Source organism: Trichomycterus rosablanca, chromosome 12 (genome assembly GCF_030014385.1).
Source record: "Trichomycterus rosablanca isolate fTriRos1 chromosome 12, fTriRos1.hap1, whole genome shotgun sequence".
Taxonomy (NCBI): Eukaryota; Metazoa; Chordata; class Actinopteri; order Siluriformes; family Trichomycteridae; genus Trichomycterus; species Trichomycterus rosablanca.
This window is the reverse complement of record NC_085999.1, coordinates 1630159-1653413: the sequence shown is the minus strand read 5'-3', so window position 1 is coordinate 1653413 and position 23255 is coordinate 1630159.

Here is a 23255-nt window from a genome sequence, read left to right as displayed (position 1 = left end):
GAGACAAAATGAGAAAAAAAAATCCAGGAAATCACATTGTAGGATTTTTAAAGAATTTATTTGTAAATTATGGTGGAAAATAAGTATTTGGTCAATAACAAAAGTTCAACTCAATACTTTGTAACATAACCTTTGTTAGCAATGACAGAGGTGAAACGTTTCCTGTAAGTCTTCACCAGGTTTGCACACACTGTAGCTGCTATTTTGGCCCATTCCTCCATGCAGATCTCCTCTAGAGCAGTGATGTTTTGGGGCCGTCGCTGGGCAACACGGACTCCACAAATTTTCTATGGGGTTGAGGTCTGGAGACTGGCTAGGCCACTCCAGGACCTTGAAATGCTTTTTACAGAGCCACTCCTTCGTTGCCCGAGCGGTGTGTTTGGGATCATTGTCATGCTGGAAGACCCAGCCACGTTCCATCTTCAATGCTCTCACTGATGGAAGGAGGTTTTGGCTTAAAATCTCACGATACATGGCCCCGTTCATTCTTCCCTTAACACGGATCAGTCGTCCTGTCCCCTTTGCAGAAAAACAGCCCCAAAGCATGATGTTTCCACCCCCATGCTTCACAGTAGGTATGGTGTTCTTGGGATGCAACTCAGCATTCTTCTTCCTCCAAACACGACGAGTTGAGTTTTTACCAAAAAGTTCCATTTTGGTTTCATCTGACCACATGATATTCTCCCAATCCTCTTCTGGATCATCCATATGCTCTCTGGCAAACTTCAGACGGGCCTGGACATGTACTGGCTTAAGCAGGGGGACACGCCTGGCACTGCAGGATTTGAGTCCCTCTCGGCGTAGTGTGTTACTGATGGTAGCCTTTGTTACTTTGGTCCCAGCTCTCTGCAGGTCATTCATCAGGTCCCTCCGTGTAGTTCTGGGATTTTTGCTCCCACAGTTGATTTATTCACACCAACCTGCTTGCCTATTGTAGATTCACTCTTCCCAGCCTGGTGCAGGTCTACAATTTTCTTCCTGGCGTCCTTCGACAGCTCTTTGGTCTTGGCCATGGTTGAGTTTGGAGTCTGACTGTTTGAGGCTGTGGACAGGTGTCTTTTATACAGATAACGATGTCAAACAGGTGCCATTAATACAGGTAACGAGTTGAGGACAGAAGAGCTTCTTAAAGAAGAAGTTACAGGTCTGTGAGAGCCAGAAATCTTGCTTGTTTGTGGGTGACCAAATACTTATTTTCCACCATAAATTACAAATAAATTCTTTAAAAATCCTACAATGTGATTTCCTGGATTTTTTTCTCTCATTTTGTCTCTCATAGTTGAAGTGTAGCTATGATGAAAATTACAGACCTCTCTCATCTTTCTAAGTAGGAGAACCTGCACAATCAGTGGCTGACTAAATGCTTTTTTGCCCCACTGAACATCTTCTGTAAGGAGCTGCTCTCAGTAGGGTTGTAAATAAATTCAGTTGTTTAAAGCGGTTCCGATTTCATTTTAAAATAAAAAAACCCTGATGCTATTCTGTTTACATTTATAAGCACAAAGTCAAAAGAAAAGAGCACTAATTCACCAAAACACGGAATAACAGTCTCACTACGCATGCTCCGATTCATGTGCGTAAGGTAGTGGTGGGCGGATCAATCCAAATATCAATATTATCGATACCAACGTTGGTATTGGTAATGGGTCGATGCTAGTGTGCTGAGATCGATACTTTAGTTTTACTTTTTCCACTACAATCAGCATGTTTCTTCTATTTCAGCAGAAAGTAAAGACCATGTCTGTACAGACTCGCTAATGTACAACTTGCTCCTCCGCTCCAGCTCTGCCTGTGGTACCGTCATGCTGTTACGTTGTTAAAATTCTAACAGACATCAGTACGTTGGTAGGCATTGGAAGACTGTAAGTTTTTGAATACTTTGCTTTGCACATACAGAAATCGGGGTGATTTTATGGTAATAATAATGTAAACTATACATACGTAATGTACGGACGCACCTTATACACATGAATGGGAGCATGCGTAGTGAGGCTGTTATTCCGTGTTTTGGTGAATTAGTGCTCTTTTCTTTTGACTTTGTGCTTATAAATGTAAACAGAATACCATCGGGGTTTTTTAGTTTGAAATGAACATGGACACGTGTATTCGGTCACTATTAAAAATTTACAAATGTATTCACCCAGGAAACACAACTTTGCGTTAGCCGCTTGGTGGTGATACGGCATGATGGTAACGTTGTGAGAAAGTAAAGCATCAGAAACAAGAAATCTAAGCTTTAAACAACTGAATTTATTTACAACCCTACTGAGAGCAGCTACTTACAGAAAATGTACGTATTACAATAATACACTTAAAGGTCATGAAAATTCATTCAGATTTAGACATTTGATGATGCATCTACCTTAATTATTAAAAAGTATCGGTATTGGATCGATATCAGCGATACTGGCCCTGTATTTACTTGGTATCGCCAAGTAAAACCAAATTTTGCAGTATCCCATTAGTATGAATCATGTATAATGGTACGCATTGTTTAACTGGTAAAGCTGGGCGTTATCGTTAATAGTATGTAGATTGCAGCTGCCACCGTAGTGCGCACTTGGGCACAGGTGTGGTTTATTGGCACAGGTGACGCAGTTATAAAAGCGACCTCACAGCACTGGTACACTACACACACCCAACAGACTACAGACGGTCCAGTAACTCTACAGCATCGGTGAGCATAAATTACTTCTTATTTACTGTAGTAATGTTATTATAATTTTAATATTGTGTTTAATTATACATGTGGGTTCTACCAGCAGCTTTGGGTTCTAATCCAGAAGCATGATGAAGATTTTGGTAAGTCCAGATGTACATTTTAACAGATGTGTGTAGTGATATAGGGGATTTGCTTTGCATTCGTGTTCAGCCCACAAACTGCTGTACCGGCCGATTCACATAACGTCCATTTTAAATAACACATTTTATGGCCGATTATGTATATTTTTGATTGGCTTCCATGCCTTAAAATGTCCGTTATCTTGGTTTTAAGGTTAATGGCTTAAAAGAGAATAGTGGATAGTGGAATGTTGAGATTAAATACAGGTTTAAAAGATCTGATCATTTAAGGTTTCGTATATAATTGTGAAAATTGTACAACCGCAAATCAGAAAAAGTTGGGACAGGATGGAAAATGCAAATAAAAATAAAAACACAGAGTTTCTTACATTTACTTTGACTTTTATTTGATGTCAGACAGGATGAACCTGAGATATTTCATCTTTTATCTGCTCAACTTCATTTCATTTATTTCACTTTGGTGTACAGTAAAATGACAATAAAGTAAATCTTGAATCTTGAATCTTGAAAAAACTAAATAATGATGCGATTCCAAACAGGTGATTGTGATCACAGTTCGGTACGAAAGCAGCATCCAGGAAAGGCTTCAGAGTCTCTGATGAGTAAAGATGATCAGAGGATCCAGTTTGTCCACAAATGTGTAAGAAAATGATTAAAATGTTTAAAGACAATGAACCTCAAATAAAGATTGGAAGGGATTTGCATGTTCTCCCTCTACAGTGCATGATATCATTTAAACAATTTAAGGAATCAGGAGGAATTTCAGTGCGTAAAAGCCGAGGGTGCAAGCTGAAGGGAGGGATTAAACGATGAGCCCGTATTGCTGCACATCTTAAGACGTGCTTGTAGAAAGATCGAGACAAAATAAAAGCTGAAACACTAAATCACTTGGTCTCCTGCTTTACTGTCCCAACTTTTGTTGGAACGTGTTGCAGGCCTGAAATGCAGGAATGGATGTTTATTAATAAAGGAAATGAAGTTGAGCAGATAAAAGATGAAATATCTCAGGTTCATCCTGTCTGACATCAAATAAAAGTCAAAGTAAATGTAAGAAACTCTGTGTTCTTTTATTATTTGCATGTTCCATACGGTCCCAATTTTTTTTCTGATTTGGGGTTGTATATTTTAATATATTGCTTATTTATAATCTAAACTTCTGAACAAAATCTTGAATATAAAATGAATTTGATTTGTGTGTTTTATGTTGTTGTATCATCTGTGCTATTTAAAAATGAAAATTGTGTTTTTCCACTTTTAATTTTTAAAATTAAATTTTTATCTTAGATTGTTTGTGTTGTCTTGATCGCTTCCTACGCTGGTGAGCAAACACACCAAATACAATCTTATTACAATATCATCATTTGGCTGTATTTTATTTATTTCAGTACATTGTTAATATTATTTGTTTGTTTTTTGCTTTGCAGAAGCTCAAGAATTGGCCCGAAAATGTAAGTTCTTTATATACAGGCCAGCAGTAAAGCAGTAACGTAGCTTTGTGTACTAGGGGTTGGAAGAACAGAAATAAAACAACCCCAAAACATTGACAGTGTTGATGATGTTTTTGAAATGATGAGATCTTTCTTTATAAGTTCACCAGACTTACTTCTGTTTAACTAAAGTCTTGGAGCTGTAATCAGCAACCTTATTTAGGCAAAGCACAACATACAACCCCCATCAAAGGAAAATAAGCTAATATTATGATCTAATAAATGCTTACCGTCTTAATAATAATCCAAGTTTAAATGATTGTTGTTTCCTCTATCAGTTGTGTGTTACACTCAGTGGTTTGATCGGGACAACCCCAGTGGGATGGGAGATTATGAAACCCTGAAGCACTTGAGACAGGAGTATCCCAATCAAATCTGCCCCAAACCTCTGACCATTGAGGCTGTGACCCTCTCTGGTGTTCCGGCTCAAAGCACTGGACAAGTGTTTCAATCGTGAGTGTAATTCTAATGTACATGATGTAATAATAATATAAAATATATGTGATGTAGATTAAACTGTAAATGAAGTTACACGTTATGTCTAACGCTCTTCTGTTCTCTTTCTATTTGGGATTTAGGTATGACACAGTGAATGGCTTCGCCTGTGTGAATTCTAAAAAGAAGAATGGACAATCTTGTTTGGACTATAAAGTGCGTTTTGGATGCCCATGTCCCTCGTCCATATCTGTGCTGCAGTAACCATGATTTCTTGGTTTTCTTAGCTAACGTCTGACATAATTTGCTGTTGTGGCTGTGTTTTTGTACCATTTTAGCCATTTGGTCAGCAGTTGTACCAAAAAATAAAGTCAGATCAGTGTGATCAGACCTTAATAAGTCCCTTCCTATACTTTGATTTCTGATGGTGGTGGATTACTTCCTGTATTTCTTATTCTCTTTTCTTTAAAGAATAAAACTAATGCAAACAACACAATGTCGTATGGAAAATTTATTTTTAAAGCATTACTTTATTGTTTGCATTTGCTTACATTCCAAACATTCCAAACAGGGTGTGTCATGGTATGGGGGTGTGTCAGTGTCAGGGTGTGTCATGGTATGGGGGTGTGTCAGTGTCAGGGTGTGTCATGGTATGGAGGTGTGTAGGTACCAGGGTCTGTCATGGTATGGGGGGCGTGTCAGTGCCCTTGGTGTGATGCAGCATTAATACAGAAAAGTACATTAAGATCTTAGAGCAACATGTGCTGCCTTCAAGACGTCGTCTTTTCCAGGGACGTCCAGCATTTTTTAACAAAACCACCTGCTGCACACATTACAAAGGCGTGGCTGCAGAAGAAGAGGGTACGGGTACTGGACTGGCCTGCCTGCAGTCCTGACCTGTCCCCAATACAGAAGTTTGAAAGGAAAAACAAATGACGACCCCCCCATACTGCTGCTCATCTTAAGACGTGTTTGCAGTAAGAACGAGACAAAATAAAAGCTGAAACACTAAATCACTTGGTCTCCTCGGTGCCAAAACCTCTTTTAAGGTTCTATTAATTTCTATTAATAAATGAAATGAAGTTGAGCAGATAAAACATGAAATATCTCAGGTTCATCCTGTCTGACATCAAAGTCAAAGTAAATGTAAGAAACTCTTTGATCTTTGATCAAAATTTTATCTTTGATAAAAATTATTTTAAAAGTGAAAGATTTAAATGTTTAAAACATTATTTAATCCATCCGTACATAAAATCATCTCATGATCCTTCCTATTCTTTTTTCACCTGCCAGTTTAAGTACCGCTGCAGTAGCTGACCACTTCTTTTCCCCTGCACCAGGAGTACAACACTGTTTACAAATCAGTGAATTATTATTGTTTGCATTTGCTTTCCTCACCAAACGTTTTGGAATTAGCTTTCCAAATCCTATTGTTTTGTAAAAAAGTCCCCAAGAGTCTCTCAGTATCAAGAGTGTCAAATTTAACGTTTTACAACAGAGACAAAAGCTAAAGTATTATAGTCTATATCTGTTTACTCTGAATTCTAATACTACTCAACAGAGTCCTGGGAGCAAAGAGAATTCTACTAGAACATAATGTTCCTGAGTACATAAGCAACCGTGAATCCCTTTTACATTCCAGTGAAACCGACACCTATACTGGTAGCAGTGGGACATATAAATGCTGGAAAACAACAATGACCTAAATGTTTTGGGCCTCCTGGATCTCACTCTTAAAGCTTTTATTTCAGAAGCTTACACAGCTTTAATTAAAATACACTTTAAGGCTGGGTCTCATACCATCAGTATACCGCCCAGCATATTTTCCAATAATTTAACACATTATTTAATTAAGCTGTTTCTCAGGGTGTGTTAGGAGAAGTGAGAGGTTGAAACTCAGCAGGTCACAGTGGGTTTGGCGCCCAGAAACGCTCATGGTGAGGCCGGAATACACCCTAAAGGACATCCTACATCAACACATTATCCTACATTGACCACTTTTAAATACATTCAGACATAAATACCCCTATTAGGAATCTTTTTGGGAGATTTTCTTTCTCATTTGTGTAGCCTGAAAGCCAAGATGTTCATAAAGTGCTTCCTATAAAATTCCAAAAAAATAAACTGACATTTAAAAGGCTTAACCAAAAGATGTCAGTTTCCTTTTACTTATGAAACTGTTCAGGTTTGTGAACTTGATCGGGACGTCTCAATTTAAGATATCGCTTCATTTGGACTGATTTGAAACTCTCATCCGTCAGAATGTCACAGTAAATCACACAGTGTGTTGCTCCACTTCATTTTTGACTTGCCACATGTAGCCATATCATAAAGGACCATCCAGACTGTTATCAGCAACAAGTCCATAAGCCAGGATCTGTCATGGTATGGGGGTGTGTCAGTACCAGGGTCTGTCATGGTATGGGGTGTGTCAGTACCAGGGTCTGTCATGGTATGGGGGTGTGTCAGTACCAGGGTCTGTCATGGTATGGGGGTGTGTCAGTACCAGGGTCTGTCATGGTATGGGGGTGTGTCAGTACCAGGATCTGTCATGGAATGAGGTGTCAGTACCAGGGTCTGTCATGGTATGGGGGTGTGTCAGTACCAGGATCTGTCATGGTATGGGAGCGTGTCAGTACCAGGATCTGTCATGGTATGGGGTGTGTGAGTACCAGGGTCTGTCATGGTATGAGGTGTCAGTACCAGGGTCTGTCATGGTATGGGGGTGTGTCAGTACCAGGATCTGTCATGGTATGGGGTGTGTCAGTACCAGGATCTGTCATGGTATGGGGGCGTGTCAGTACCAGGGTCTGTCATGGTATGAGGTGTCAGTACCAGGGTGTGTCATGGTATGGGATGTGTCAGTACCAGGATCTGTCATGGAATGGGGGTGTGTCAGTACCAGGATCTGTCATGGTATGGGATGTGTCAGTACCAGGGTTTGTCATGGTATGGGGTGTGTCAGTACCAGGGTTTGTCATGGTATGGGGGTGTGTCGGTACCAGGATCTGTCATGGTATGGGATGTGTCAGTACCAGGATCTGTCATGGTATGGGGCGTGTCAGTGCCAGGGTCTGTCATGGTATGGGTGTGTGTCAGTGCCAGGGTATTTCATGGTATGGGGGTGTGTCAGTACCAGAATCTGTCATGGTATGAGGTGTCAATACCAGGATCTGTCATGGTATGGGGTGTGTCAGTACCAGGATCTGTCATGGTATGGGGGCGTGTCAGTACCAGGATCTGTCATGGTATGGGGTGTGTCAGTACCAGGGTCTGTCATGGTATGGGATGTGTCAGTACCAGGATCTGTCATGGAATGGGGGCGTGTCAGTACCAGGATCTGTCATGGTATGGGGTGTGTCAGTACCAGGGTCTGTCATGGTATGGGATGTGTCAGTACCAGGATCTGTCATGGAATGGGGGCGTGTCAGTACCAGGATCTGTCATGGTATGGGGGTGTGTCAGTACCAGGATCTGTCATGGTATGGGGTGTGTCAGTACCAGGATCTGTCATGGAATGGGGGCGTGTCAGTACCAGGATCTGTCATGGTATGGGGGTGTGTCAGTACCAGGGTCTGTCATGGTATGGGATGTGTCAGTACCAGGATCTGTCATGGAATGGGGGCGTGTCAGTACCAGGGTCTGTCATGGTATGGGATGTGTCAGTACCAGGATCTGTCATGGAATGGGGGCGTGTCAGTACCAGGATCTGTCATGGTATGAGGTGTCAGTACCAGGATCTGTCATGGAATGGGGGCGTGTCAGTGCCAGGGTATTTCATGGTATGGGGGTGTGTCAGTACCAGGATCTGTCATGGTATGGGGGTGTGTCAGTACGAAGATCTGTCATGGAATGGGGGCGTGTCAGTGCCAGGGTATTTCATGGTATGGGGGTGTGTCAGTACCAGGATCTGTCATGGTATGGGGGTGTGTCAGTACCAGGATCTGTCAAGGTATGGGATGTGTCAGTGCCAGGGTATTTCATGGTATGGGGGTGTGTCAGTACCAGGATCTGTCATGGTATGGGGGCGTGTCAGTGCCAGGGTATTTCATGGTATGGGGTGTGTCAGTACCAGGATCTCTCATGGTATGGGGTGTGTCAGTACGAAGATCTGTCATGGAATGGGGGCGTGTCAGTACCAGGATCTGTCATGGTATGGGATGTGTCAGTACCAGGATCTGTCATGGTATGGGATGTGTCAGTTCCAGGATCTGTCATGGAATGGGGGCGTGTCAGTACCAGGATCTGTCATGGTATGGGGGTGTGTCAGTACCAGGATCTGTCATGGTATGGGGGCGTGTCAGTGCCAGGATCTGTCATGGTATGGGGGTGTGTCAGTGCCAGGGTCTGTCATGGTATGGGGGTGTGTCAGTACCAGGGTCTGTCATGGTATGGGGGTGTGTCAGTACCAGGGTCTGTCATGGTATGGGGTGTGTCAGTACCAGGGTCTGTCATGGTATGGGGGTGTGTCAGTACCAGGGTCTGTCATAAATGGGGGTGTGTCAGTACCAGGGTCTGTCATGGTATGGGGGTGTGTCAGTACCAGGATCTGTCATGGTATGGGGGTGTGTCAGTACCAGGGTCTATCATGGTATGGGGTGTGTCAGTACCAGGATCTGTCATGGTATGGGGGTGTGTCAGTACCAGGATCTGTCATGGTATGGGGGTGTGTCAGTACCAGGGTCTGTCATGGTATGGGGGTGTGTCAGTACCAGGGTCTGTCATGGTATGGGGGTGTGTCAGTACCAGGGTCTGTCATGGTATGGGGTGTGTCAGTACCAGGGTCTGTCATGGTATGGGGGTGTGTCAGTACCAGGATCTCTCATGGTATGGGGTGTGTCAGTACGAAGATCTGTCATGGTATGGGATGTGTCAGTACCAGGATCTGTCATGGTATGGGGGTGTGTCAGTACCAGGATCTCTCATGGTATGGGGCGTGTCAGTACCAGGATCTGTCATGGTATGGGATGTGTCAGTACCAGGATCTGTCATGGAATGGGGGCGTGTCAGTACCAGGATCTGTCATGGTATGGGATGTGTCAGTACCAGGATCTGTCATGGAATGGGGGCGTGTCAGTACCAGGATCTGTCATGGTATGGGGGTGTGTCAGTACCAGGATCTGTCATGGTATGGGGGCGTGTCAGTGCCAGGATCTGTCATGGTATGGGGGTGTGTCAGTGCCAGGGTCTGTCATGGTATGGGGTGTGTCAGTACCAGAGTCTGTCATGGTATGGGGGTGTGTCAGTACCAGGGTCTGTCATGGTATGGGGGTGTGTCAGTACCAGGGTCTGTCATGGTATGGGGTGTGTCAGTACCAGGGTCTGTCATGGTATGGGGGTGTGTCAGTACCAGGATCTGTCATGGTATGGGGTGTGTCAGTACCAGGGTCTGTCATGGTATGGGGGTGTGTCAGTACCAGGGTGTGTCATGGTATGGGGGTGTGTCAGTACCAGGGTCTGTCATGGTATGGGGGTGTGTCAGTACCAGGGTCTGTCATGGTATGGGGGTGTGTCAGTACCAGGGTGTGTCATGGTATGGGGGTGTGTCAGTACCAGGGTCTGCCATGGTATGGGGTGTGTCAGTACCAGGGTCTGTCATGGTATGGGGGTGTGTCAGTACCAGGGTGTGTCATGGTATGGGGGTGTGTCAGTACCAGGATCTGTCATGGTATGGGGGTGTGTCAGTACCAGGGTCTGTCATGGTATGGGGGTGTGTCAGTACCAGGGTCTGTCATGGTATGGGGGAGTGTCAGTACCAGGATCTGTCATGGTATGGGGGCGTGTCAGTACCAGGGTGTGTCATGGTATGGGGGTGTGTCAGTACCAGGATCTGTCATGGTATGGGGGTGTGTCAGTACCAGGGTCTGTCATGGTATGGGGGTGTGTCAGTACCAGGGTCTGTCATGGTATGGGGGTGTGTCAGTACCAGGATCTGTCATGGTATGGGGGTGTGTCAGTACCAGGGTCTGTCATGGTATGGGGTGTGTCAGTACCAGGGTCTGTCATGGTATGGGGGTGTGTCAGTACCAGGGTGTGTCATGGTATGGGGGCGTGTCAGTACCAGGGCCTGTCATGGTATGGGGTGTGTCAGTACCAGTATCTGTAATGGTTTGGGGTGTGTTAGTGCCCTTGGTAAAGGTCATTTACACTCGTTGATGCAGCATTAATGCAGTAAAGTACATTGAGATCTTGGAGCAACATGTGCTGCCTTCAAGACGTCGTCTTTCCCAGGGATGTTCAGCATTTTTTAACAAAACCACCTGCTGTACACATGACAAAGGCGTGGCTGTGAAAGAAGAGGGTACGGGTGCTGGACTCTCCTGCCTGCAGTCCTGACCTATCCCCAATACAGAAGTTTGAAAGGAAAAACAAATGACGACCCCCCCATACTGCTGCTCATCTTAAGACGTGTTTGCAGTAAGAACGAGACAAAATAAAAGCTGAAACACTAAATCACTTGGTCTCCTCGGTGCCAAAACCTCTTTTAAGGTTCTATTAATTTCTATTAATAAATGAAATGAAGTTGAGCAGATAAAACATGAAATATCTCAGGTTCATCCTGTCTGACATCAAAGTCAAAGTAAATGTAAGAAACTCTTTGATCTTTGATCAAAATTTTATCTTTGATAAAAATTATTTTAAAAGTGAAAGATTTAAATGTTTAAAACATTATTTAATCCATCCGTACATAAAATCATCTCATGATCCTTCCTATTCTTTTTTCACCTGCCAGTTTAAGTACCGCTGCAGTAGCTGACCACTTCTTTTCCCCTGCACCAGGAGTACAACACTGTTTACAAATCAGTGAATTATTATTGTTTGCATTTGCTTTCCTCACCAAACGTTTTGGAATTAGCTTTCCAAATCCTATTGTTTTGTAAAAAAGTCCCCAAGAGTCTCTCAGTATCAAGAGTGTCAAATTTAACGTTTTACAACAGAGACAAAAGCTAAAGTATTATAGTCTATATCTGTTTACTCTGAATTCTAATACTACTCAACAGAGTCCTGGGAGCAAAGAGAATTCTACTAGAACATAATGTTCCTGAGTACATAAGCAACCGTGAATCCCTTTTACATTCCAGTGAAACCGACACCTATACTGGTAGCAGTGGGACATATAAATGCTGGAAAACAACAATGACCTAAATGTTTTGGGCCTCCTGGATCTCACTCTTAAAGCTTTTATTTCAGAAGCTTACACAGCTTTAATTAAAATACACTTTAAGGCTGGGTCTCATACCATCAGTATACCGCCCAGCATATTTTCCAATAATTTAACACATTATTTAATTAAGCTGTTTCTCAGGGTGTGTTAGGAGAAGTGAGAGGTTGAAACTCAGCAGGTCACAGTGGGTTTGGCGCCCAGAAACGCTCATGGTGAGGCCGGAATACACCCTAAAGGACATCCTACATCAACACATTATCCTACATTGACCACTTTTAAATACATTCAGACATAAATACCCCTATTAGGAATCTTTTTGGGAGATTTTCTTTCTCATTTGTGTAGCCTGAAAGCCAAGATGTTCATAAAGTGCTTCCTATAAAATTCCAAAAAAATAAACTGACATTTAAAAGGCTTAACCAAAAGATGTCAGTTTCCTTTTACTTATGAAACTGTTCAGGTTTGTGAACTTGATCGGGACGTCTCAATTTAAGATATCGCTTCATTTGGACTGATTTGAAACTCTCATCCGTCAGAATGTCACAGTAAATCACACAGTGTGTTGCTCCACTTCATTTTTGACTTGCCACATGTAGCCATATCATAAAGGACCATCCAGACTGTTATCAGCAACAAGTCCATAAGCCAGGATCTGTCATGGTATGGGGGTGTGTCAGTACCAGGGTCTGTCATGGTATGGGGTGTGTCAGTACCAGGGTCTGTCATGGTATGGGGGTGTGTCAGTACCAGGGTCTGTCATGGTATGGGGGCGTGTCAGTACCAGGGTCTGTCATGGTATGAGGTGTCAGTACAAGGGTCTGTCATGGTATGGGGGTGTGTCAGTACCAGGATCTGTCATGGTATGGGGGTGTGTCAGTACCAGGGTCTGTCATGGTATGGGGGTGTGTCAGTACCAGGATCTGTCATGGAATGGGGGCGTGTCAGTACCAGGGTCTGTCATGGTATGGGATGTGTCAGTACCAGGATCTGTCATGGAATGGGGGCGTGTCAGTACCAGGATCTGTCATGGTATGAGGTGTCAGTACCAGGATCTGTCATGGAATGGGGGCGTGTCAGTGCCAGGGTATTTCATGGTATGGGGGTGTGTCAGTACCAGGATCTGTCATGGAATGGGGGTGTGTCAGTACCAGGATCTGTCATGGTATGGGGGTGTGTCAGTACGAAGATCTGTCATGGAATGGGGGCGTGTCAGTGCCAGGGTATTTCATGGTATGGGGGTGTGTCAGTACCAGGATCTGTCATGGTATGGGGGCGTGTCAGTGCCAGGATCTGTCATGGTATGGGGGTGTGTCAGTACGAAGATCTGTCATGGAATGGGGATGTGTCAGTGCCAGGGTATTTCATGGTATGGGGGTGTGTCAGTACCAGGATCTGTCATGGTATGGGGGCGTGTCAGTGCCAGGATCTGTCATGGTATGGGGGTGTGTCAGTACCAGGGTATTTCATGGTATGGGGTGTGTCAGTACCAGGATCTCTCATGGTATGGGGTGTGTCAGTACGAAGATCTGTCATGGAATGGGGGCGTGTCAGTACCAGGATCTGTCATGGTATGGGATGTGTCAGTACCAGGATCTGTCATGGTATGGGATGTGTCAGTACCAGGATCTGTCATGGAATGGGGGCGTGTCAGTACCAGGATCTGTCATGGTATGGGGGTGTGTCAGTACCAGGATCTGTCATGGTATGGGGGCGTGTCAGTGCCAGGATCTGTCATGGTATGGGGGTGTGTCAGTGCCAGGGTCTGTCATGGTATGGGGGTGTGTCAGTACCAGGGTCTGTCATGGTATGGGGGTGTGTCAGTACCAGGGTCTGTCATGGTATGGGGTGTGTCAGTACCAGGGTCTGTCATGGTATGGGGGTGTGTCAGTACCAGGGTCTGTCATGGTATGGGGGTGTGTCAGTACCAGGGTCTGTCATGGTATGGGGGTGTGTCAGTACCAGGATCTGTCATGGTATGGGGGTGTGTCAGTACCAGGGTCTGTCATGGTATGGGGTGTGTCAGTACCAGGATCTGTCATGGTATGGGGGTGTGTCAGTACCAGGGTCTGTCATGGTATGGGGTGTGTCAGTACCAGGGTCTGTCATGGTATGGGGTGTGTCAGTACCAGGATCTCTCATGGTATGGGGTGTGTCAGTACGAAGATCTGTCATGGAATGGGGGCGTGTCAGTACCAGGATCTGTCATGGTATGGGATGTGTCAGTACCAGGATCTGTCATGGAATGGGGGCGTGTCAGTACCAGGATCTGTCATGGTATGGGATGTGTCAGTACCAGGATCTGTCATGGAATGGGGGCGTGTCAGTACCAGGATCTGTCATGGTATGGGGGTGTGTCAGTACCAGGATCTGTCATGGTATGGGGGCGTGTCAGTGCCAGGATCTGTCATGGTATGGGGGTGTGTCAGTGCCAGGGTCTGTCATGGTATGGGGTGTGTCAGTACCAGAGTCTGTCATGGTATGGGGGTGTGTCAGTACCAGGGTCTGTCATGGTATGGGGGTGTGTCAGTACCAGGGTCTGTCATGGTATGGGGTGTGTCAGTACCAGGGTCTGTCATGGTATGGGGGTGTGTCAGTACCAGGATCTGTCATGGTATGGGGTGTGTCAGTACCAGGGTCTGTCATGGTATGGGGGTGTGTCAGTACCAGGGTCTGTCATGGTATGGGGGTGTGTCAGTACCAGGGTGTGTCATGGTATGGGGGTGTGTCAGTACCAGGGTCTGCCATGGTATGGGGTGTGTCAGTACCAGGGTCTGTCATGGTATGGGGGTGTGTCAGTACCAGGGTGTGTCATGGTATGGGGGTGTGTCAGTACCAGGGTCTGTCATGGTATGGGGGAGTGTCAGTACCAGGATCTGTCATGGTATGGGGGTGTGTCAGTACCAGGGTCTGTCATGGTATGGGGGTGTGTCAGTACCAGGGTCTGTCATGGTATGGGGGAGTGTCAGTACCAGGATCTGTCATGGTATGGGGGCGTGTCAGTACCAGGGTGTGTCATGGTATGGGGGTGTGTCAGTACCAGGATCTGTCATGGTATGGGGGTGTGTCAGTACCAGGGTCTGTCATGGTATGGGGTGTGTCAGTACCAGGGTCTGTCATGGTATGGGGGTGTGTCAGTACCAGGGTGTGTCATGGTATGGGGGCGTGTCAGTACCAGGGCCTGTCATGGTATGGGGTGTGTCAGTACCAGGATCTGTAATGGTTTGGGGTGTGTTAGTGCCCTTGGTAAAGGTCATTTACACTCGTTGATGCAGCATTAATGCAGTAAAGTACATTGAGATCTTGGAGCAACATGTGCTGCCTTCAAGACGTCGTCTTTCCCAGGGATGTTCAGCATTTTTTAACAAAACCACCTGCTGTACACATGACAAAGGCGTGGCTGTGAAAGAAGAGGGTACGGGTGCTGGACTCTCCTGCCTGCAGTCCTGACCTGTCCCCAATACAGAAGTTTGAAAGGAAAAACAAATGACGACCCCCCCATACTGCTGCTCATCTTAAGACGTGTTTGCAGTAAGAACGAGACAAAATAAAAGCTGAAACACTAAATCACTTGGTCTCCTCGGTGCCAAAACCTCTTCTAAGGTTCTATTAATTTCTATTAATAAATGAAATGAAGTTGAGCAGATAAAACATGAAATATCTCAGGTTCATCCTGTCTGACATCAAAGTCAAAGTAAATGTAAGAAACTCTTTGATCTTTGATCAAAATTTTATCTTTGATAAAAATTATTTTAAAAGTGAAAGATTTAAATGTTTAAAACATTATTTAATCCATCCGTACATAAAATCATCTCATGATCCTTCCTATTCTTTTTTCACCTGCCAGTTTAAGTACCGCTGCAGTAGCTGACCACTTCTTTTCCCCTGCACCAGGAGTACAACACTGTTTACAAATCAGTGAATTATTATTGTTTGCATTTGCTTTCCTCACCAAACGTTTTGGAATTAGCTTTCCAAATCCTATTGTTTTGTAAAAAAGTCCCCAAGAGTCTCTCAGTATCAAGAGTGTCAAATTTAACGTTTTACAACAGAGACAAAAGCTAAAGTATTATAGTCTATATCTGTTTACTCTGAATTCTAATACTACTCAAAAGACTCCTGGGAGCAAAGAGAAATCTACTAGAACATAATGTTCATGAGTACATAAGCAACCGTGAATCCCTTTTACATTCCAGTGAAACCGACACCTATACTGGTAGCAGTGGGACATATAAATGCTGGAAAACAACAATGACCTAAATGTTTTGGGCCTCCTGGATCTCACTCTTAAAGCTTTTATTTCAGAAGCTTACACAGCTTTAATTAAAATACACTTTAAGGCTGGGTCTCATACCGTCAGTATACCGCCCAGCATATTTTCCATTAATTTAACAAAGGATTTAATTAAGCTGTTTCTCAGGGTGTGTTAGGAGAAGTAGGAGGTTGAATCTCAGCAGGTCACAGTGGGTTTGGCGCCCAGAAACGCTCATGGTGAGGCCGGAATACACCCTAAAGGACATCCTACATCAACACATTATCCTACATTGACCACTTTTAAATACATTCAGACATAAATACCCCTATTAAGAATCTTTTTGGGAGATTTTCTTTCTCATTTGTGTAGCCTGAAAGCCAAGATGTTCATAAAGTGCTTCCTATAAAATTCCAAAAAAATAAACTGACATTTAAAAGGCTTAACCAAAAGATGTCAGTTTCCTGTTACTTATGAAACTGTTCAGGTTTGTGAACTTGATCGGGACGTCTCAATTTAAGATATCGCTTCATTTGGACTGATTTGAAACTCTCATCCGTCAGAATGTCACAGTAAATCACACAGTGTGTTGCTCCACTTCATTTTTGACTTGCCACATGTAGCCATATCATAAAGGACCATCCAGACTGTTATCAGCAACAAGTCCAAAAGCCAGGATCTGTCATGGTATGGGGGCGTGTCAGTACCAGGGTCTGTCATGGTATGAGGTGTCAGTACAAGGGTCTGTCATGGTATGGGGGTGTGTCAGTACCAGGGTGTGTCATGGTATGGGGGTGTGTCAGTACCAGGATCTGTCATGGTATGGGGTGTGTCAGTACCAGGGTCTGTCATGGTATGGGGGTGTGTCAGTACCAGGGTCTGTCATGGTTTGGGGTGTGTTAGTGCCCTTGGTAAAGGTCATTTACACTCTGTGATGCAGCATTAATACAGAAAAGTACATTGAGATCTTAGAGCAACATGTGCTGCCTTCAAGACGTCGTCTTTTCCAGGGACGTCCAGCATTTTTTAACAAAACCACCTGCTGCACACATTACAAAGGCGTGGCTGCAGAAGAAGAGGGTACGGGTACTGGACTGGCCTGCCTGCAGTCCTGACCTGTCCCCAATACAGAAGTTTGAAAGGAAAAACAAATGACGACCATCCGTACTGCTGCTCATCTTAAGACGTGTTTGCAGTAAGAACGAGACAAAATAAAAGCTGAAACATTAAATCACTTGGTCTCCTCGGTGCCAAAACCTCTTTTAAGGTTCTATTAATTTCTATTAATAAATGAAATGAAGTTGAGCAGATAAAAGATGAAATATCTCAGGTTCATCCTGTCTGACATCAAAGTCAAAGTAAATGTAAGAAACTCTTTTTCTGAATTGGGGTTGTAGAAAGAGACCCACTTTCCACACCATCTTTTCACCTTAGCTAGTTAACAACTCAAGCAGAGCAGTAGACATCTCTAGCCTGCTAAATCATTTTAAAAGTGATAGATTTAAATGTTTAAAACATTATTTAATCCATTCGTACATAAAATCATCTCATGATCCTTCCTATTATTTTTTCACCTGCCAGTTTAAGTACCGCTGCAGTAGCTGACCGCTTCTTTTCCCCTGCACCAGGAGTACAACACTGTTTACAAATCAGTGAATTATTATTGTTTGCATTTGCTTTCATTCCAAATGTTTTGGAAATCCCCAAGAGTCTCTCAGTATCAAGAGTGTCAAATTTAACGTTTTACAACAGAGACAAAAGCTAAAGTATTATAGTCTATATCCGTGGACTCTGAATTCTAATACTACTCAACAGACTCTCGGGAGCAAAGAGAATTCTACTAGAACATAATGTTCCTGAGTACATAAGCAACCGTGAATCCCTTTTACATTCCAGTGAAACCGACACCTATACTGGTAGCAGTGGGACATATAAATGCTGGAAAACAACAATGACCTAAATGTTTTGGGCCTCCTGGATCTCACTCTTAAAGCTTTTATTTCAGAAGCTTACACAGCTTTAATTAAAATACACTTTAAGGCTGGGTCTCATACCATCAGTATACCGCCCAACATATTTTCCATTAATTTAACACATTATTTAATTAAGCTGTTTCTCAGGGTGTGTTAGGAGAAGTGAGAGGTTGAATCTCAGCAGGTCACAGTGGGTTTGGCGCCACCCTTAAAAGCTCATGGCGAGGCCGTAATACACCCTAAAGGACATCCTAAATTGACATATTAACCCATATTGACACAGGGGCAATTTAAGAAGGAAGAAACCTGAGAAGATGGAAAGTCACATGGACCTGAGAGTCACTTCTCACAGACAGTGGTGAGGATCAAACCCAGGTCCCCAGGGGTCGTTTGTTACCAGATGGTTCATCAGAATCATGGACGGTGCTGAGGAGCCGCCAAAGGCCAAGCTCGATCAGCTCTTCAAAGACAGCAGGACAGGATCTGTGCCATCAAGTTCAACATCCTGAATAATGAGGAGAAGATTCATAAAATGCTCACAAGCATCAGCACGTCCTCAAGAACATGACCGTTCATTGCCATAGACAGCATGATCAATCCAACCTAAATACTTCAGGATCAAGGAAATAATATAGATATACACCGACCAGTTATAACATTATGAGCACTGACAGGTGAAGTGAATAACACTGATTATCTCTTCATCACTGCACCTGTTAGTGGGGGGGATATAATAACCTTGGGTCCTGCCATCCATGTGGATGTTACTTTGACACGTACCACCTAACTAAGCATCGTTGCAGACCATGTTCATCCTTTCATGGAAACCCTATTCCCTGATGGCTGTGGCCTCTTTCAGCAGGATGATGCGCCCTGCCACAAAGCTAAAATGCTTCAGGAACGGTTTGAGGAGCACAACAACCAGTTTGAGGTTCTGACTTGGCCTCCAAATTCCCCAGATCTCAATCCAATCGAGCATCTGTGGGACGTGCTGGACAGTCCGATCCATGGAGGCCCCACCTCACAACTTACAGGAGTTAAAGGATCTGCTGCTGACATCTTGGTGCCAGATACCACAGCACACCTTAGGGGTCTAGTGGAGTTCATCTCTCGACGGGGCTCTCAGGGCTGTTTTGGCAGCAAAAGGGGACCAACACCATATTAGAAAGGTGGTCATAATTTTATGTCTAATCAGTGAATGATAATTCTAGATATTATACCTTTTTAGCACATGTACTGTAGCAATCGTATCTCTGATGTGTACCAAAAGAGTCTTTGCACATAATCATTTTGCATTTTATTGTATTAGAGTGTATCTTTATTATTATATAGGATTATTTGAGTAAAAGTGACTGAGCATCGTACAGCTTAGTTGAATTTTTCTTTTATCTGGGAGGGTTAAGTTGACCTTCCTATTAATCGCATGATTCCATGAATGTAGAGCCAAATCAAACAAGCAAAAATACAGTAAATGCATCAGTGACCATTCAGTTTCACTTACTACCATCAAATATTGAAAGATATCCGTAATGGGAACATTATACTCTTAACATATCTTTAGATTTATTGTTTTTTTATTTCAGTTGTGATAGTTACAAGTGCAAAACATTCACATAAACTTAACAATGGGAAACTATAGGTGAATCAAAATGTCAAGTAATAAAAATGTCATATAATAATGCACTCATATACTGTAATTTCTGCTGGACTAAAAATCCTCCTCACGCTGGCAGCAGAATAAATCTGTGGCTGGATTCGATGGAGGAAAACCGACTACAGCCAGATTTCTTCCAGCAGTCCGCAGCTATGTGTCTGACACAGAAAGCAGAAGAGAAACAGCTGTGGAAGCTGTTGGCTCTCGTCCGTGCAGAGCAACGCTGCACATTTTTACACAAATTTCCAACAAACTGGACCGTCTAAGTTACTCGTAACAGGTTGAATATTCAAGATTGGAGCCAAAAAGCCAAAAAGCACCTGCGCTGCTCACAGAATGCGTGCAAGCCGAAGCCGGTCTGTCACGGACAAGCTTTGTTTCTTCACTGATAAATATTGTAATAGCTGGACTCACACTAACAGCACGCGGTCCATAAACACAAATGATTAGTTAACAAACAAAGATTCTCCTTTTTAAACCTACCAGACCTTCAGACATTTCTCAAATGCCTTATGCACTCATACACCAGAGCCTGAACTAGCCTGAACCGATTCCTTCCCAAGAAAGAAAAACACGAGCTATTTCGGACTGGCGTGGGTACATAATGGGTACAGCAGCTGCCAACCACAAAGCCTTTTAAATGTCAGTTTATTTTTTTGGAATTTTATAGGAAGCACTTTATGAACGTCTTGGCTTACTGGCTGCACAAATGAGAAAGAAAATCTCCCAAAGAAGATCTTAATAGGGGTATTTATGTCTGAATGTATTTAAAAGTGGTCACAATGGGTTAGTTTTAATGCTGTAAAATGCTAGAGTTGACATTGTATGGTAATATACTGTAGTTCATACATTTAAAAAAAAAAATCATATTTTTTACCCTCCAAGCTATCCTCAAAAACATAGAATAAATAAAAAAGAGTCTTGTAAAGGAAGTGTAAGAGCAATGTTGTAATTTCACTTCTTTCTGAAACGTACTGTCACACTTTGCTGAGTGAAATTCTGAGGATATTAATGTAGGAATCATTCTGGATTTTTAAAAATGACAATTAAAAACAAATGCTTCTTAAGGTTAGCAGTGATCCCCCTTTGCTTGCATTTTATAAACCCCATTTTTGTCCTGTCTTTTCGTATTGTAAACAGTTGTCATGGATCCCTTGGTAAAATTTCAGCCCTCAACATTAGGGATGTAACGATACACTCTACCCACGATGCGTTACGATTCACGATACTGGGTTCACGATATGATTTTTCCCCGATTTTTTTAAACAAAATGATTTAATTGTGCTAATCTTTTATTTATCTAAATAATGAATGCTCTTTTATTTCTGAGGTAGGTACAAACTATGCCGAATAATGCTTTTTGTGTAAAAAAAAACTGAAAGGAACATTTAAAACAAATCCAACATTATATAAATAAATGAGTAATACAAATAAAGAAAGTATCCTCACATAAATACATTTGGCTGGAAAATCCCCTACCTGGCAACCCTGTAGTGACGTCAACCAGGCGAGGTGAATAGCGCCGGCGCCCTCTGCTGTTTAAAGTGAATATCGATTCATCTGGCACATGTGCACCGATTTTTAACTGTCTTGTGGTGCATAGTTACATCCCTACTCAACACTTTAAATTTTCCCTATTTAAATATCATCATTTACAGCATATGATAGATGGTTTTATCCAAAGCGACTTGCAAATTTGAGCATTTGCAATGCAATGCAAGCAACTGGGGTTTAAAGGCCTTGTTCAGGGGCCCAACAGTGGCAACTTGGTAGTGGTGGGGGGTCACTGGTCCAGTACCTTAAACCCCAGGCTACCAGATAACAGTTCTCACTGTGGTTTGGAGGGTCTGAAAGCCTTACAGAATGATACATTTTAAGATCTTTTTTTCTCAACGTATCTGACATTTTCTAGATTGTGGCATAATGTTGCTGGAGAAAATTTAAGCTGATTATTTTGGCTACTTTTGTTGGTGAGGTTTGAGTTGCCTTAGTAAGTTAAACAAAACTGGTTGATTTTGGGGGCAGAAGATAAAGTTGTTTTGGATTGTATGAAGCACTAATGAATGTGCACTGTTTAGAATGCACATCTGGCAGGCTGTGGTTTCCTCTTAACTCCCTTTACGCGCTGTCCAGTTGCATTTTGTGGCCTCTATACGAGTCATTCCCTCCCACCTTCCAGCCTGGACAGGCTCTTCGTGGGGCCCTCGGACTTGTCTCCACTTTGCCCCTCTTACATCACCTCTGGTTCATGTGAAGAAGTGCAACATGGGTCTTTCTTTTGCAAGATTAGTTAGACTTCCTTCTGTGCATACAAAACTACTAACTAGATTTGTCTAGATAGACACAGTATGTGGACACCTTAACATGACCTGACCTTGTTAGATATCCCATTCCAAAACCATGCATGTTAATATGAAGTTGCCCCTCTCTCCTATTAGAGTTTTCCATAACGGTCTGGGATCTTCTGTAAGAGCTTTCCACAATGTTTTGGTGTGGTTTTAGGAATTTGTGCCCATTTAGTAAAAAAAATAAAATAAAACTGTGAAGTCAGCCACAAATATTGGTCTTGCTGACAGTTAACATTCCATTTCATCCCAAAAAGGTTGAGGTCAGGGGCTCAGTGAGGGTCACTGGAGTTTCTCCACACCAAACTCATCAAACAATGCATCTATAAACAAGGGCTTAGTCATGCAGGAACAGAAAAAGGCCTCACCAAACTGTTACCAAAACTCCTGTTAACTCCTAAACTTAATAATTATGAGAGGTGTTCTAGACTTTTGGTCATATACCTCTGGTTTATTGAGGCTAAACTTGTTGCGTTTACCTTGTTGTGTTTAGGTGACCATTGGTAAATAAAGGATTAGCCTGATAGCTGTTGACAAACTGTCCATGCAGTTGTACCACTGGAGGTTTATCAGACTGCCAGAACTGTGAATCATGCGTTCAGTTTAACCACAGAGTAACCAAACTATTTCTGAAATCCTCGCTAAGTAAACTGATTTGAAAGAGTAAAAGATGACTCACGTTGTAATTCCATTGTGATAACCAAAGTTTTTCCTTGCTTATACAGAATAAGTAACCAGTTATTTTGCTGTATGTTGGGGGTTTCTCGGCTGAAAGGTTTACATTCTTGATGAGCTTAATCATTACCAAACTTCAGATTTGTCTAAATGCTTGTGTGGATATTTAGATGCACATTTTTACTTTAGACCAATGGTCGGCAACACGCAGCTCTTTTGCTGTCCTCTTGCAGCTCCTTTACGGCATCAATTTTCACAATAAATGGTCCTAAACACTGGAATTAATTTATAACTACTAATTCACCAACCACCAGTCATTTGACCACTTCCTCAAAGCACTGAGAATGGTTGATCAGAACCGTCCTGGCATGTCTTTTCTCAGATCTAACTTATTTATAAATTGGGATCCTTAAAAATTTAAAAATCATTCCTGTGCAAGCTAGGTTAAATGGATTGCACTCTCATCTGTG